The 14,657-nt window shown below is 34.7% G+C and overlaps 1 long non-coding RNA gene across 1 annotated transcript in view; it reads left to right on the top strand.

Moving 5' to 3' along the window:
* The window catches only part of LOC116423266, a 47,065-nt gene extending 39,872 nt beyond the window's left edge, over positions 1-7,193 (top strand). The window contains exon 3 of the long non-coding RNA XR_004233798.1: positions 6,835-7,193. This is a non-coding gene — a long non-coding RNA (uncharacterized LOC116423266). The remainder of the gene's footprint in view (positions 1-6,834) is intronic.
* Positions 7,194-14,657: the final 7,464 nt, after the last annotated feature.

The following is a 14,657-nucleotide window of genomic DNA, read 5'->3' as shown; positions in this document are numbered from 1 at the left end:
TGTGGGCCATAGTTTGAGGACCCCTGGTATACACAGTTTGATAACATTTGAGCATAGTTCAAAATTGTTCTCCAGAATGGCTGGATGTATTAACAATTCCACCAACAATGTTATCAGTGTCCCAGTTTTCCCAAATCCTATCCAACATTCCTCATTACTTTTCCCTGTCATTCTAGCCAATCTGACAGGTGTGTAGTAGTATCTCAGAGTTGTCTTAATTTGCATTTCTCTAATTAATAAGGACTTGGAGCATCTTTTCATATGGCTAGAAATAGTTTCAATTTCTTTGTCTGAGAATCATCTGTTCATATCCTTTGACCATTTATCAATTGAATGGCTTGATTTCTTATAGAGTCTATTTTCTATATATTTTGGAAATGAGACCTTTATCAGAACCTTCGACTATAAAAATGTTTTCCCAATTTATTGCTTCTCTTCTAATCTTGTCTGCATTAGTTTGTATTTTTTTTGGTACAAAAACTTTTCAATTTGATATAATCAAAATTTTCTATTTTATGATCAATCTCTAGTTCTTCTTTGGTCATAAATTCCTTCCTCTTCCACAGGTCTGAGGGGTAAACTATCCTATTTTCTTCTAATTTATTTATAATCTCATTCTTTACACCTAGGTCATGAACCTATTTTGACCTTATCTTGGTGTATGGTGTTAAGTGTGGGCCATAGTTTGAGGACCCCTGGTATACACAGTTTGATAATGTTTGAGTATAGTTCAAAATTGTTCTCCAGAATGGCTGCCATAATAATTTCCAATTTTGCTCACCCTATCCAAGAGCATTTAATATTTTCCCAATTGGTTAGATCTGACTTAGTTTTGCTGATATCATTTCTGATTTTCCCTTGGCAGATAGATTTCTAAATATTTTATACTATTAGTAGTTACTTTAAATGGAATTTCTCTTTGTAACTCTAACTGTTGCATTTTGTTAGTGATATATAAGAGTGCTGATGACTTATGTGGATTTATTTTGTATCCTGTAACTTTGCTAAAGGTGTGGATTATTTCTAATAGCTTTTTAGTAGAATCTCTGGGGTTCTCTGAGTATACCATTATATCATCAACAAGGAGTGATAATTTGGTTTCCTCATTACCTACTCTAATTCCATTAATCTCTTTCTCAACACTTGTTGCCAAAGCTAGCATTTCTAATACACTATGGAATAGTAATGGTGATAGTGGACAACCTTGTTTCACTCCTGATCTTACTGGGAATGGTTGCAGTTTATCCTCATTACATATGATGCTTACTGATGGTTTTAAATAGATGCTACTTATTATTTTAAGGAAAAGTCCATTTATTCCTATACTCTTAAGTGTTTTTAATAGGAAAGGATGTTGGATTTTATCAAATGCTTTTTCTGCATTTATTGAGATGATCATATAGTTTTTGCTTATTTGGCTATTGATATAGTCAATTATGTTAACAGTTTTCCTAATGTTGAACCAGACCTGCATTCCTGGTATAAATGCTACTTGGTCATAGTGTATTATCCTGGGAATGATTTTCTTTAATCTTTTTGCTAATATTTTATTTAAGACTTTAGCATCAATATTCATTAAGGAGATTGGTATATAATTTTCTTCCTCTGTTTTCAACCTACCTGGTTTAAGTATCAGTACCATGTCTGTGTCATAAAAGGAATTTGTTAGGACTCCTTCATTCCCTATTTTTTCAAATAGTTTATATAGCATTGGGGCTAATTGTTCTTTAAATGTTTGGTAAAATTCACATGTAAATCCATCTGGTCCTGGGGATTTTTTCTTAAGGAGTTAATAGCTTGTTCTATTTCTTTTTCTGAAATGGGACTATTTAAGCAATTTACTTCCTCCTCTGTTAATCTGGGAAGCCTATATTTTTGGAGATAGTCATCCATTTCATTTAGGTTATCAAATTTATTGGCATAAAGTTGGGCAAAGTAATTCATTATTGCTCTAATTTCCTCTTCATTGGTGGAAAGTTATCCCTTTTCATTTTTAAGACTAACAATTTGATTTTCTTCTTTCCTTTTTCTAATCAGATTTACCAAAGGTTTATTTATTTTATTGTTTTTTTTCATAAAACCAACTCTTAGTTTTATTAATTCAATAATTAATTCAATATAATTTATTAATTTCAATATTATTAATTTCTACTTTTAATTTTAGAATTTCAAGTTTAGTATTTGATTGGGGGTTTTTAATTTGGTCTTTTTCTAGCTTTTCAAGTTGCAAGCCCAATTCATTGATCTTCTTTTTCTCTATTTTATTCAAGTAAGCTTCTAAAGAGACTTTATTCAAGTAAAGCCTCTAAATATAAAATTTCCCCTTATTACTGCTTTGGCTGCATCCCACAAATTTTGGTATGATATCTCATCATTTTCATTATCTTGAATGAAATTATTGTGTCTATAATTTGCTGTTTCACCCAAACTTTACGATGAGGCTATTTAGTTTCCAATTACTTTTTGGTCTATTTACCCCTACCTTTTTGTTGAATTTAGGGTTAGGGTTAGGGTTAGGGTTATTGCATCATCATCTGAAAAGAAAGCATTTTCTATTTCTGCCTTCCTGCATTTAATTTTGACATCTTTATGTCCTAATACAAGGTCAATTTTTGTATAGGTTCCACAAACTGCTGAGAAGAAAGTATACTTCTATCACCATTCAGTTTTCTCCAAAGATCTAGCATACCTAATTTTTCTAATATTCTGTTTACTTCTTTAATTTCTTTCTTAATTGTTTTGTGGTTTGATTTATCTAATTCTGAGACTGCAAGACTGAGATCTCCCACTATTATAGTTTTGCTGTCTAAATTTCTTCTTGCAACTCTCTTGACTTCTCCTTTAGGAAGTTAGATGCTAAACCACTTGGTGCATATAAGTGTAGTATTGATATTGCTTCATTGTCTATGCTACCCTTTAGCAAGATATAGTTTCCTTTTTTATCTCTTTTAATTAGATCTATTTTTGTTTTGCTTGATCTGAAATAAGGGTGGCTACCCCTACATTTTTGACTTCACTTGCAGCATAATAGATTTTGCTCCAGCCTTTTACCTTTACTCTGTATGTATCTCCCTGCTTTAGATGTGTTTCCTATAAACAACATATTGTAGGGGTCTGACTTTTGATCCGGTCTGCTATCCTCCTCCACTTTATGGGAGAGTTCATCCCATTCACATTTATGGTTAAAATTACTAATTCTGTATTTCCTGCCATCTTATTATCCCCAGATTATGCTTTTCTTTTTCTTGTCCCCCCTTGCCCACTTTCCCAGTATTAAACTTAAGGGCCCCGTTTATGTCATGCAGCTTTCCCTCTTTAGGATCTCTCCCTCCTCCCTTTGAATCCCTTCCCCTTTCCTTTACCCTTCCCTTATTACTCTTTTCCTTTTCCCTTTTCCCTTTTCCTCTCCCACTTTTTAATGCAGTGAGAGAAGTTTCTCTGTAAAAAATAGATGTCAATTATTTTCTCTTCGAGCCAACTCATCAGGGAAAGATTCACACAATGTTCCTCCCCCTCTCTAAGTTCCCTCTGATATGATAGGTTTCCTTTGCCTCTTCGTGGCATGGTTTCCCTCTTTTTATCTCCCCTTTTCTGACACTATCCCCTTTCCATTTCTACTTCCTTTTTTATGTTATATGAGTAAAATCAAATTATACATGTGGTCTTTATGTATATCCACAACAGAAATACAGTTCTCAAGAGTTCCTTTTACCTTTTTCTGCTTCTCTTGAGTCCTATGGTTGGAGATCAAATTTTTTGTTTAGATCTGTTTTGTTTTGTTTTTTAAGAAACAAATGAAATTCATCTGTTTCATTAAATGTCCATCTTCTTCCATGGAAGAAAATGCTCAGTTTAGCTGGGTAGTTTATTCTTGGTTGCATTCCAGGCCCTTTGATCTTTTAATGCGGAGGCAACCAGATCTTGAGTGATCCTTATTGTGGCATATTAGTATTTGAATTGTTTTTTCCTGGCTGCTTATAGTATTTTTCCCTTAGTCTGATAGTTCTGAAATTTGGCCACAATATTCCTTGGAGTTTTTATTTTAGGGTCTTTTTCAGAAGGTGTTCAATGAATTCTTTCAATGCCTATTTTACCTTCTAATGTAAATCTGGGCAGTTCTCTTTGATGATTTCCTGTAAAATAGTTATCTAGGTTCTTTTTTTCATCTTAATTATCAGGAAGTCCAATCATCCTCAGATTATCTCTCCTAGATCTATTTTCCAGGTCTACTGTTTTTCCAAGTAGATATTTAACATTTTTCTAGTTTTTCATTTTTTTTTTTTTTTGGGTTTTACTTGATTCTTGATGTCTTAATGAAACATTCATTTATATTTGTTCAGTTCTGATTTTTAATGAGTTATTTTCTTCATTAGCTTTTTTTACTTCTTTTTGTATATGTTCAATTGAGTTTTTAAATGAGTTGTTTTGCTCTATGGGAATTTTTTTTTCAGTGAGTTATCTTTTTCCAATTCACAAATCCTACTTTCTTGGGAGTTCTTTATCTTTTCCAATTCACAAATCCTGCTTTCCTGGGAGTTCTTTACCTTTTCCAATTCACAAATTCTGTTTCCCTGCACTTCCTGGGAGTTCTTTATCTTTTCTAATTCACATTTCAGGAAGTTGTTGCTCTCTTGCATAACTTCTCTTTCCTTTCCCCATTTTTCTTCTAGCTCTCTTTTAACCTTTTTAATAGTCTCTTCTTGGAGAGATTTGAGTGATGGGGCCCAAGTTACATCTCCCTTTGGGGTACTGTCTGAAGACTGTTTGCTATTAGTCTCCTCAGGGTTGAAAACCTGCTCTTTCTGTATAGGAGCTATCACTCTTCCTTTGGATTTTTTTATTCATTTTTTTAAAGCCTGTAGGGTCTGTCTTCAGGACAAGGAGGTTACCAGCTTCCTCTGAAGAACAAGGATAGGTGTATGGAGAGTAGTTGTCCTACAAATGGGTTGTAAAGAGTGGCAAGGTACGAGACTGTTCTGGGGAAAAGTTCCCCACTAGAAGTGACTCAGACCTAGGTAGCACAGAGCCAAGCTGCAGAAATACCCAGTGAAGAACCCCGCTGTGCAGATTAGCAACTGCCTGGTGGCTAGAGGCTGAGCAGTGAAAGTGTCACTACCCCAAGACAAAGCCTGCTGTGGGGCTGTGGGTATTAGCAGTTGACCAGCAAATAGCCTTGCATGGACTAGAAGTGTCTCTACCCAGGGAAGGACAGTCAGGCTGTGGAAGTTCTATTGCCCCAGGCTGTGCCTCCCCCACACACACACTGTGCAGATTAGAGGCTGCCCTGGGCTCTGTCCCCCTGCCGTGCAGATTTCTGACTGCCCTGGCTATGCTGCAGAATGCAGCTGCATAGCTCTGCTGTGGTCTGTGCTGAATCACTTCCGGTTTTGGATGGATATAGCCAAATCTTGTTAGTTTCTGGCGGTTTTTAGAATATCCTCTAACTTTGGCTTTAATTTCTCTGCTGATCTACTGCTTTGTAATCAAGGCAAAGCAGTCAGCCCATGGCAGAGTTGTCTCTATAACTTTTCTAACCACAGAGGCCACCCCTGCCCCTGGTCCACTCTGGACCTTAGTCTCTGATTCTATCCCTGCTTGGGCTGATCTGCTCTGGCCACTCAGGACAAACCTTTTCTGGTGATCTTCCAGATTAGTTTCAGCTGGTTTAGTAGTTGTACTTCTAATCTTCATGAATTTTACCAGTCAAGTGCTATTTTTCAGGCTGAATTTAATAATTGGTTGTGAGTCTATGAGTGGAGCTTACAAAGTCTTGTGTGCCTTCTCTGCCATCTTGGCTCCGCCTTCTCCCACCACCCAGATTGTTTTTCTTTAAAATGCTATAACAATCAAATATATTGTTCTCCTGGTACTGGTCATTTCATTCTGCATCAATTTGTGCAAATGGAATAAAGTTTCATTACAAACACATGTGACACAAGCTCTAACCCGTACTGATAGGTCAGGTTCCCAGAACTTGGCTATTATTGTTTCTATCAAAGTTTTAGAGGTATCCATGAGATCTTGGGATGGTTTTCTAATATTAGAGCTAACAAATCCCCCCAATTGCTCTCCTTAATTTTCAGTTGATATCAGCCATGAAGACTTTATTAGGTTTTAGAAAGACATTTACTGAGATAGTTCAATAATAATGAAATGTTCTTCTAAAAGTCAGCAATACACTGTCCCAGTAATCCAAGTGAAGAGAACAGATAGGTAGCTAAAAGCTCCTGGTCTAAAGTCCTTTTCTCTCTTTGTGGGAGATTTTATAGGATACTCAGGAAGTTTTTCTTAGCTATGTTGTGTTTTAGGGATTATGGACTTTTTAAAGACTCATGACGCTGCCTTTCCTCAGCATATCTAATTTGTCCTCAGTTCCCAATGCAAATGCTGCCAAAAGCTACTTTTGCATTGAGAACACTGTTAGGAAATCAATGAGAAGTACAAATCCTGACTCTGAAATTCATATGATGCTCCTGTCCAAAGGGAAGATGAGATGGCAGAGACTCAATCTCCTTCCATCTACCCAAGGCAATTCTCTCTCAGGACTTGCTAATTTATAGAAGGCCTCATACTTGGACAAAATCTCATCATCTAATACCTACAGACCTCCTGTGGTATATTACTCATCCAATTTCTATAAACTTCTCTAACCTAATATAATGGTTAATTGGTTGATTGGTTGGTTGATTTATTTAATGAAAATCATCTTGTTAACATTGCAATTAAATTTGAAAAGCCTAATTATTGAGGTAGGTCAATGAAACAATCTTTTTAAACATATATTATGGTTTGATCTTTCATTGCCCCACTGATGATCTTCCCTTTTATTCCCAGTTTTTGGCACAGGTGTACATGATTGCTTTGGAGCAGATGGAAGATATTTGGCCCAACCTTGCAGGAAACAGTGCACCCAAGAAAAGGCACAAATTGTTACCATGCAGTCTGAGGTCTTCTCACATGATATTAGGTATGAGATGGCAGCAGGAAGTAGTAGACTCTCTACACAAAGGAGATGTTCAAAATTACAATTGTTCCAAAGCATTACTTTATAAGCTACATGCAAAAAAAAAAAAATCTCTAAAATCATATGTGAAAAGAAGTAATGAAAACATTAGAAAGTAAAGATTGCCAATAGCTTTCATCAGTTTTTACTTATTTGAATTGTAGTTTGAAAGCTTATTATATTAATATCATATAATAAGATAAGGCCATTAAATACAAATACAAAAAATAAATTCAAATACAAATTTGAAAAAAAAATTTATAATCAAAAACATTTGCAGGAAGTACAAAGAACAAATCAAAAAACTTTGTACAAATGATATCAATGTAACTAGAATTTAGAAAAAAAAATTGTTTATTGTGGGGGAAACCATGAAGAAATTTCTCCAAATAAAATCTGATATTCAAAATATAAGAAATTAATACAAATATGTAAATAAGGGACAGACAGTTCTTAAGGGAAGAAGCACAACCTATCAACAACTGTTCTTTAAAAATATTTCAAATCATTAGTAATAAAAGAAATGCAAACTAAAACAATCCTGTGTTTCTATCTCACATAAGATTAGTAAAAATGACCAAAAAGGAAAATAACAATTATTGATGGGAGAATGGGAAAAGAGGCATTCTAAAGTATTTTGATGGAGCTGTGAATTGATCCAAACATTCCAAAAACCGATTTGGAATTGCATCCAAAAAGTCACTGAATTACTCATATTCTTTGAACTATTGATAATCATATACTAAAAAGAAATTTTAAAAAGAGAAAGGACCCATATGTACAAAAACATTAATAGCAGTGCTTTTTGTTACCTCAAAGAAATGGGCACAAAGCTTTTTGATTCACATATAAAAATTGGATTTAAGTGAGGCATAGTTGCATGAAGTCATTGGTCATCACAGTACAGTGACAAGAAAGTGTCAAAATGACTTGGTAATACCTCAAGATGCATTGGATACATTTTTTATGTCACCAATTTTTAAGCTCCACAGTTCATTTTCAGCTGCTTTTATGGTTATTGGAACATATTGTTCCCATACACCTATTCCCACCTCCCCCTGCTTGAGATAGACCACTCAGTTATCCTCAACCTGATTTAGCCTACTGCTGAAATGGTTTATGGAGGTATGACTGCTTTGTGTGCTACAACTTGCTGGAGCAACTGGTGGGAATTAGATGAATCAAGTATCTAACCAAAGGTGGAACACAGCACTCATACTAGAGCTTCTAGTCTTCCCTGAATATAGCCTAAACCCCAGAAACAAAGAGAGTGGCTATCAATTGTACAATAACTGAGCAAATTATGGTAAATTAATGTAAGGGAATATTATTGCAACATAAGAAATTATGGAAAAAAATAGATCTGGTTTGTGAAATAAGATGAGGTGAAGTTAGAGCCCATAGATTTTAGAACTTAGAAATCATTTAGTCAATTCCCTTCTTTTTACTTGAGGAAACTAGTTTAGAAGGAAGAAATCACTCGCCCAAGGACACAATGAGAGTAAATATCTGGGGTTCAGAACTAGGTCTTAGGAATTAATTTCAATGCTTTTTCTATTCCTATAGGTTAGAATTTCAATCCCACATATCCTATGAAGCAATGTCATCCTTTCACTTCTTAGATCCTCATTTTTGTGATTTACAAATCATAGAGCTGAATTGTATGACTGGTAAAGTCACTAATTCTAAATCTTATGAATCAAATTTTCAGATAGATGATAAGTTCTTTGAGGACAAATGCATATTTTTCCCTTCCTCTTCTCTTTTCCCACAGTAAATAATAAATACTTAACCAATATAAGCTAAATTAATGAAATGTTTGTGTTCTACCCTTCCTGTTTAGAGATAACTGCCATGCAAGAGTTTTAGTAGGGAGGAACAATTTTAATAAAAACTATGAATTAAATATCTCAAATACACCAGGATCCCAATGTGCTTTGGTATCTGATCTTTCTCTGCTCATTCATGAATCTGCATGTTATGAACATAAAAAATAATTAAAATTTTAGATGAAAAATGCAAGGATATAGTCTCCAAAATGAATTTTATTCTTTTTTTTATTTCAAATGTAACAAATTTTTTTTTTCAAATATAACCATAAACATAGTTTTTACAAATTCTAAATCAAGGGTTCTTCTTGAGCCATAATTATGGGGGGTTTTTTAAGTATATTTTAGTAACTATATTTCAATATCATTTGTTTCCTTAATCATAATATGTATTTTATTTTATGCACTTAAAAATATGAATCCTTTTGAATCAACAGTGTGACATGACAGCTGACAAATGATATTATAGGCATTTAACAGAGGCATTGTGAAGTGATTCAAGGTAATTTCAACTGGCTTACAATAGAAAGTACAGTTCACATCCAGAGAGAGAACTATAAAGACTGAATGTGGATCGAAATATAGTATTTTCATATTTTTCTTGTTGCTTATTTGCTTGGTTTTTTTTTCATTTTTCCCTTTTCATCTGATTTTTCTTGCTCACATGAAAATATCTTTAGAAGAACTGCACATGTTTAACATATAAGATTGTTTGCTGTCTTGAAAAAGGGGGACAATGAGAAAAATTTGGAACACAAGATTTTGCAAAGGTGAATGCTGAAAACTGTCTTTGCATGTATTTGGAAGAATAAAATACTATTGATAATTAAAAAAAAAGACAAAGGCATTGTGTCTAGAATGAAATAAGTCATAATTCTCTTCTGCTCTGTCCTGATCAGTCCACATCTGGAGAACTGGGCCCAGTTCTGTGTACCACATTTTAGGAAGACCATTGAGAACCTGGAACATATCTAGAGAAAATGAAGTAGGATGATAACAAGAGTAGAGACTAGATATAAGGGGGTCTAAGGGGAAAGTGGGTGGAACATGCAAAACAGCAGTTAAGCTACTAAGAAAGAACTACCTAAAAACTGTTCTAAAATGGAATAGACTATTTTTGGAACTATAATTTTTTTTTGTTTTTATCAATTGTGCCTCTTTGAGGACTTTAAGGCCACACAGAAGAGGCAGGTTGGCCAGTGATATTTGTGAAGACCGTGTATTTTTAAATCAGCAGGAGTCAGGAATTCAGGTTAGGGGAAAATCGTCAGTCTTTATGCTCAGTGAAGAAGGATCAGAGGTGGAAGATAATCGGCGATAGCAATGTGTGCAGCTGAGTCAAGAAGCTAGCTAGACTAGCAGCCACACGACCAGCAGCTAGGAGAATGGAACCCAGGCCCAGTCTCTCCCAGCTTCTTTTCCTGTCTCTCTCTGCCTCCACCCACCAAAATCGTCATTTCCTCTACAACATATCAGGACTTGCACTTGCAGGGAGAGTGGGCAGGGACCATTCTTTATCCAATCATGTATATTAATAGAGTATAGCCCAATTACTATTTAGCCTCATGTACTTGGGACCTCCGTGCATCAACTCAAACCTCAGCCCATTACAGATATTAAAAACAGCATTCTTCTCCCTCTTGTGCAATCTGATCAAGCAGTTTTCTCTCTGTTCCTCACCCATGACACTTTATTTCCCTTGGGTTTGCCTTTGCTCTGAAGTTACTCAAGCCTACAATGCAATTCCTCTTTTTCTATATCTCATACAAAATATCGTCCTACACAATGTAGCTTAAACACCATCTTTTACATGAAGTCTTTTCTGGTCTGTCCCAAGTACTGTCCTTTACAAATTACCTCATATGTAGTTACTTTTTGTGTGCATATTTGTATTTTTAAACCTTACGTTTATACTGTATATATTTTTATATTGTACTTTTCTTCTTCTCCATTAAAATGTAAACTTATTGTTGAGGAGGATTTTTTCCTCCCACAGAGAAGTGATATGACCAGAACTCCACACTAAAAAAAAAAAAAAGTTAATTCTGGTGAATATAGTTAAAGGGAGGAGAAAGAAACAGGAAGATCTTAAAGAGATCGTTAGAAAATTGTAGGTGAGCAACAATGAGTGCTTTACTACTCATACAAATAAGAATTAACATATTATAATGTTTTAAGTTTACAAAATACCTATATTATCTCAATTGAGGTTCATTCCCACTCTATGGGATACTTGTTATTAATTCCATATAGCAGATAACAAAAATAAGAATAAGAGAAATTAAACAATTTGCTTAGAATCATACAACTAATAAGTATTGAGACAATATTCAGACTCTGCTCTTTCTGATTGCAAATTCAGTGTTCTACCAAATATTATTATATAGCTGTCTACCAGATGGTAGCAGAGAGAAAAGAGATTAATGACCAAATGCACGAGATTTTGTTTTGGTCTGTTTTGCAAAATTTGTTAACTTAATATGAGAGGTAAAGGACAGAGAAGTTTTCCTTGGTTTACAAGAGGTGGTGTGGTATGGTGAAGGGAACAATGGATTTGGTATCAGAGGACCTAGGTATGAAGTCCATCTTGGCTACTTAAGAATAATATGATCTTGGACAATTCATTTAAGCTCTTTGAGTTTTAGTTCCTCATCTATAAAAATGAGACCATTGGACCAGATAAATGGACTAGATAGATATTCCTTTCAGATCTAAATCTAGGATCCTAAGTGTATCAGGCACAGTTTAATTGTGTTGATACAGCTATGAAATTATTTTCTCCATTGTCACCCCTGTTCTTTCCCTGAACCTCACATAACATTTTGTTGTCACAAATTCTTATGTAAAATATTCTTTATAACTATTTTGTTGCTAGCCTATCTACTCACTAAACTGTGAACTCTGTGAGAAGGAACGCTGTCTTAACTAAGCTTTATAACAGTGTTATAAAGTAGACATTGAATAATTGTATATGATTATTGACAGGCTATGTTTCAGACATACTTTCATAGTTAGTGAATCCTAACTAGCAAATGCCAATCCCTGGGGCCAATATTCCCCAAAGTTGCTCCCTCTGACAACCACCAGCAAGTTTACTTCTCTTCTATTTCAAAGGTGAACCTTTGATAAATTTTCAGGCAATCCTATACTTCTAGTCTGAGAGCTCTAGTCATCAGATTGCCTGAGATCAGTCCTAAACCAAAAAACAGGCTGACCACTCCATCTATCTTCCCAAGTTATCTTCAGTGACTTCTCCAATAGATCTCTTTCCTCCCCTACTTTTAGTGATTTGCTTAAGAATTGATCACAGTCATTTTTGTATCAATAATATCAATATAGAAAATTATAATATCAATAACCAAAAGAACAATAATAAAAAGCATTATTAATTCAAGTGACTTCTGTCAACAGTAACAGATGTCCATCTATCACAATAGAAATGAGGCCAGCTGGGGACTTGAGCACACAAATGGTTGCATGTTTCACCTATGGGATGGAGTGAGAGAAGAGTTGGAATAGGAAAGGTCAGGTTCTGTTCACTCCCTAAACTTATCCCTTTGGTGAGTACAAAGGTTTAGTTCCATTCCAAAAGGTTTAATTATTATTTTTTGAAGAGGATGCCTACTTCTATTTCTCTAATTCTAATCTCTCTCCTGGATTCTAGTCCTGAATTTTCAATGCAGCTAATTTATCCCACTAAGCATCTCCACTTCATATCTTATTTAAACCTCAGGCTCAACATGTCCAAACTGACCTCAATTATCTTCCCGTCTAAACAATGCTTCCTATGATCTTCCCAGAGGGTACAACAATCTTTCTATTTATCCAGGTTTGTAACCCTGGAATCATCTTAGAGTCTTCCTTTTCCTTCCCCACCCTGACCTTTTCTAGTCAACAGCTGTTGAATATTTCTCCACATAGTTTCTCACATATATCCCTTTTCTCGAATCATATGGTCCTAGTTCATGAACACATCATTTTTTGCCTACCTATTATAAAAATTTCTAAATGGATCTCACTGCTACCTATAATTTATGTCTCCATTTTATACAACTACTAACATGATTTTCCCAAAATACAGGTCTGATTATATCTTTCCCCTGCTCAGAAATCTTGACTGGTCCTTTCTGTTGAGGATAAAATGCACATCCTTCAGGCTAGTATTTAAGACCCTCTAGAATCTGTCTCCAGCCTACATTTCCAGACTTATCACTCCTTTCTGTGCATCTACATTCCAATCAAATTAAGCTGCTAATTATTTCTCCATATGGACTACTGGTTGGTTTTCAAATTCACCACAGGATCACCTCTATATATTCGTGCCAGCTATACTCCATGTTTAAAATTCTCTCCCTCCTCATTCTTTGCAACGTAGTTTGATTATCACCTCCTCCATAAAACCTTTCCCAATTCTACCAGTGCTTGATGCTTTCTTTTCTTCCTTGAACTGTCCTATGTGTTAGTACCTATTATTTCTAACTAAAGTTTAAGTTCCTTAAGAGTGTATCTTTTTTTGTCTTGTTTTGCTTTTTGTCTAGAAAAGTACCTTACATATACTAGGAATTAAACAAACATTTGTTGAATTAAATCATTTTCAACAAAATTCTAGTTCTTTTTATCTTTGCCAATGGTGCTATTTTCCAAGTCTTTCATGACACGATAATAGCTTTGTGGTGAAAAAGGACCAGAAAGATCATCTTATCTAGTCCAAATCATACTACAAATGTTTGAAGCTAAGGAAAAATAAGTGACTATGCAAGATATATACAGGAAGCAAATAACAGATTCAGATATTGAAACCACCATTATTAACATATTTTCTTCATCAATGTTCTAAGTCATATATATTAGGGACAAAAATTATTGTTTTGCTTTCCTTAAATGGACCCATACCAAAAATATTTAAATAAGTCTTAAAAGCCCCATGTATCAAGTTCTGAGGTTCCATTTTCTTGCTTTTTAGTTTCATCTTCATGTTGTCCATGGCATCTTTACTTTCAATTTCTAAAAAGCAATTGACTCCTCTATATTCTCTCACATTATTTATTTCACTGCTTTTTTTGGTTCAGGAAGGGAGGGGAAAAAAAAGGAGTGGCCCAAGATGCCAGATTCCAATGTTATTACTGACACATCTGTTTGCCTTCCTTCTTTCACAGGAAGTTGTTATAAGGATTAAATTCTACCAAGTCCAAGGTCCATATGGTCCAGTAACCTTCACTTCAAAGACTGTGTCTCTAATCCCAACTCCCTAAAAAAATTCTTCCCATTGCTCATGAGGTATACCAAAATCATAGATCTAGAGCTAAAAAAATACATATTGACTATTTCATCCAAATCCCTCATTGTACAGAGCTGGTAACTCTGACTTAGGGAAGTAAAGTGTTTTTCCAAAGTCAAATAAGTAGGATATGAGAGAGGTGGGGTCTGAATTCTCTGATTCTAAAGGTACTGCTCTTGTCACTGCCCTGAATATGATTATTAAGTTAATGTACACCTATCCTCACTACTGGTAAAAAACAAGGTAAAGCTTATGTCCTACAAATTGTGTCAGAAGAAGTACTTGCCATATGAAGAGTATCATCATTTCTTTCTAACTAACCAGACTTCCAGTATCTAGTTTCTCCTCACTTTAAACCACTCTTTTACATTAGTGTAAAAATAATTTTTCTAATGTGTATAGCTGATGTGACTTTTTTAGTGGTTCCCAAATTAAGTGCAAATTTAAAGGAATGAGAATTGATTATGGATTGCAGGAGTTAAGGAAGTCTGCATAGATGTGGTGGTACTCCTTTAAAAATGGACCATCAAATAAAAAAGATGGGAAA

This window comes from Sarcophilus harrisii, chromosome 4 (genome assembly GCF_902635505.1).
Source record: "Sarcophilus harrisii chromosome 4, mSarHar1.11, whole genome shotgun sequence".
In the NCBI taxonomy this organism is placed as follows: domain Eukaryota; kingdom Metazoa; phylum Chordata; class Mammalia; order Dasyuromorphia; family Dasyuridae; genus Sarcophilus; species Sarcophilus harrisii.
Note: the sequence above shows the minus strand (reverse complement) of the source record. Positions and strands in the feature narration are given on the sequence as shown.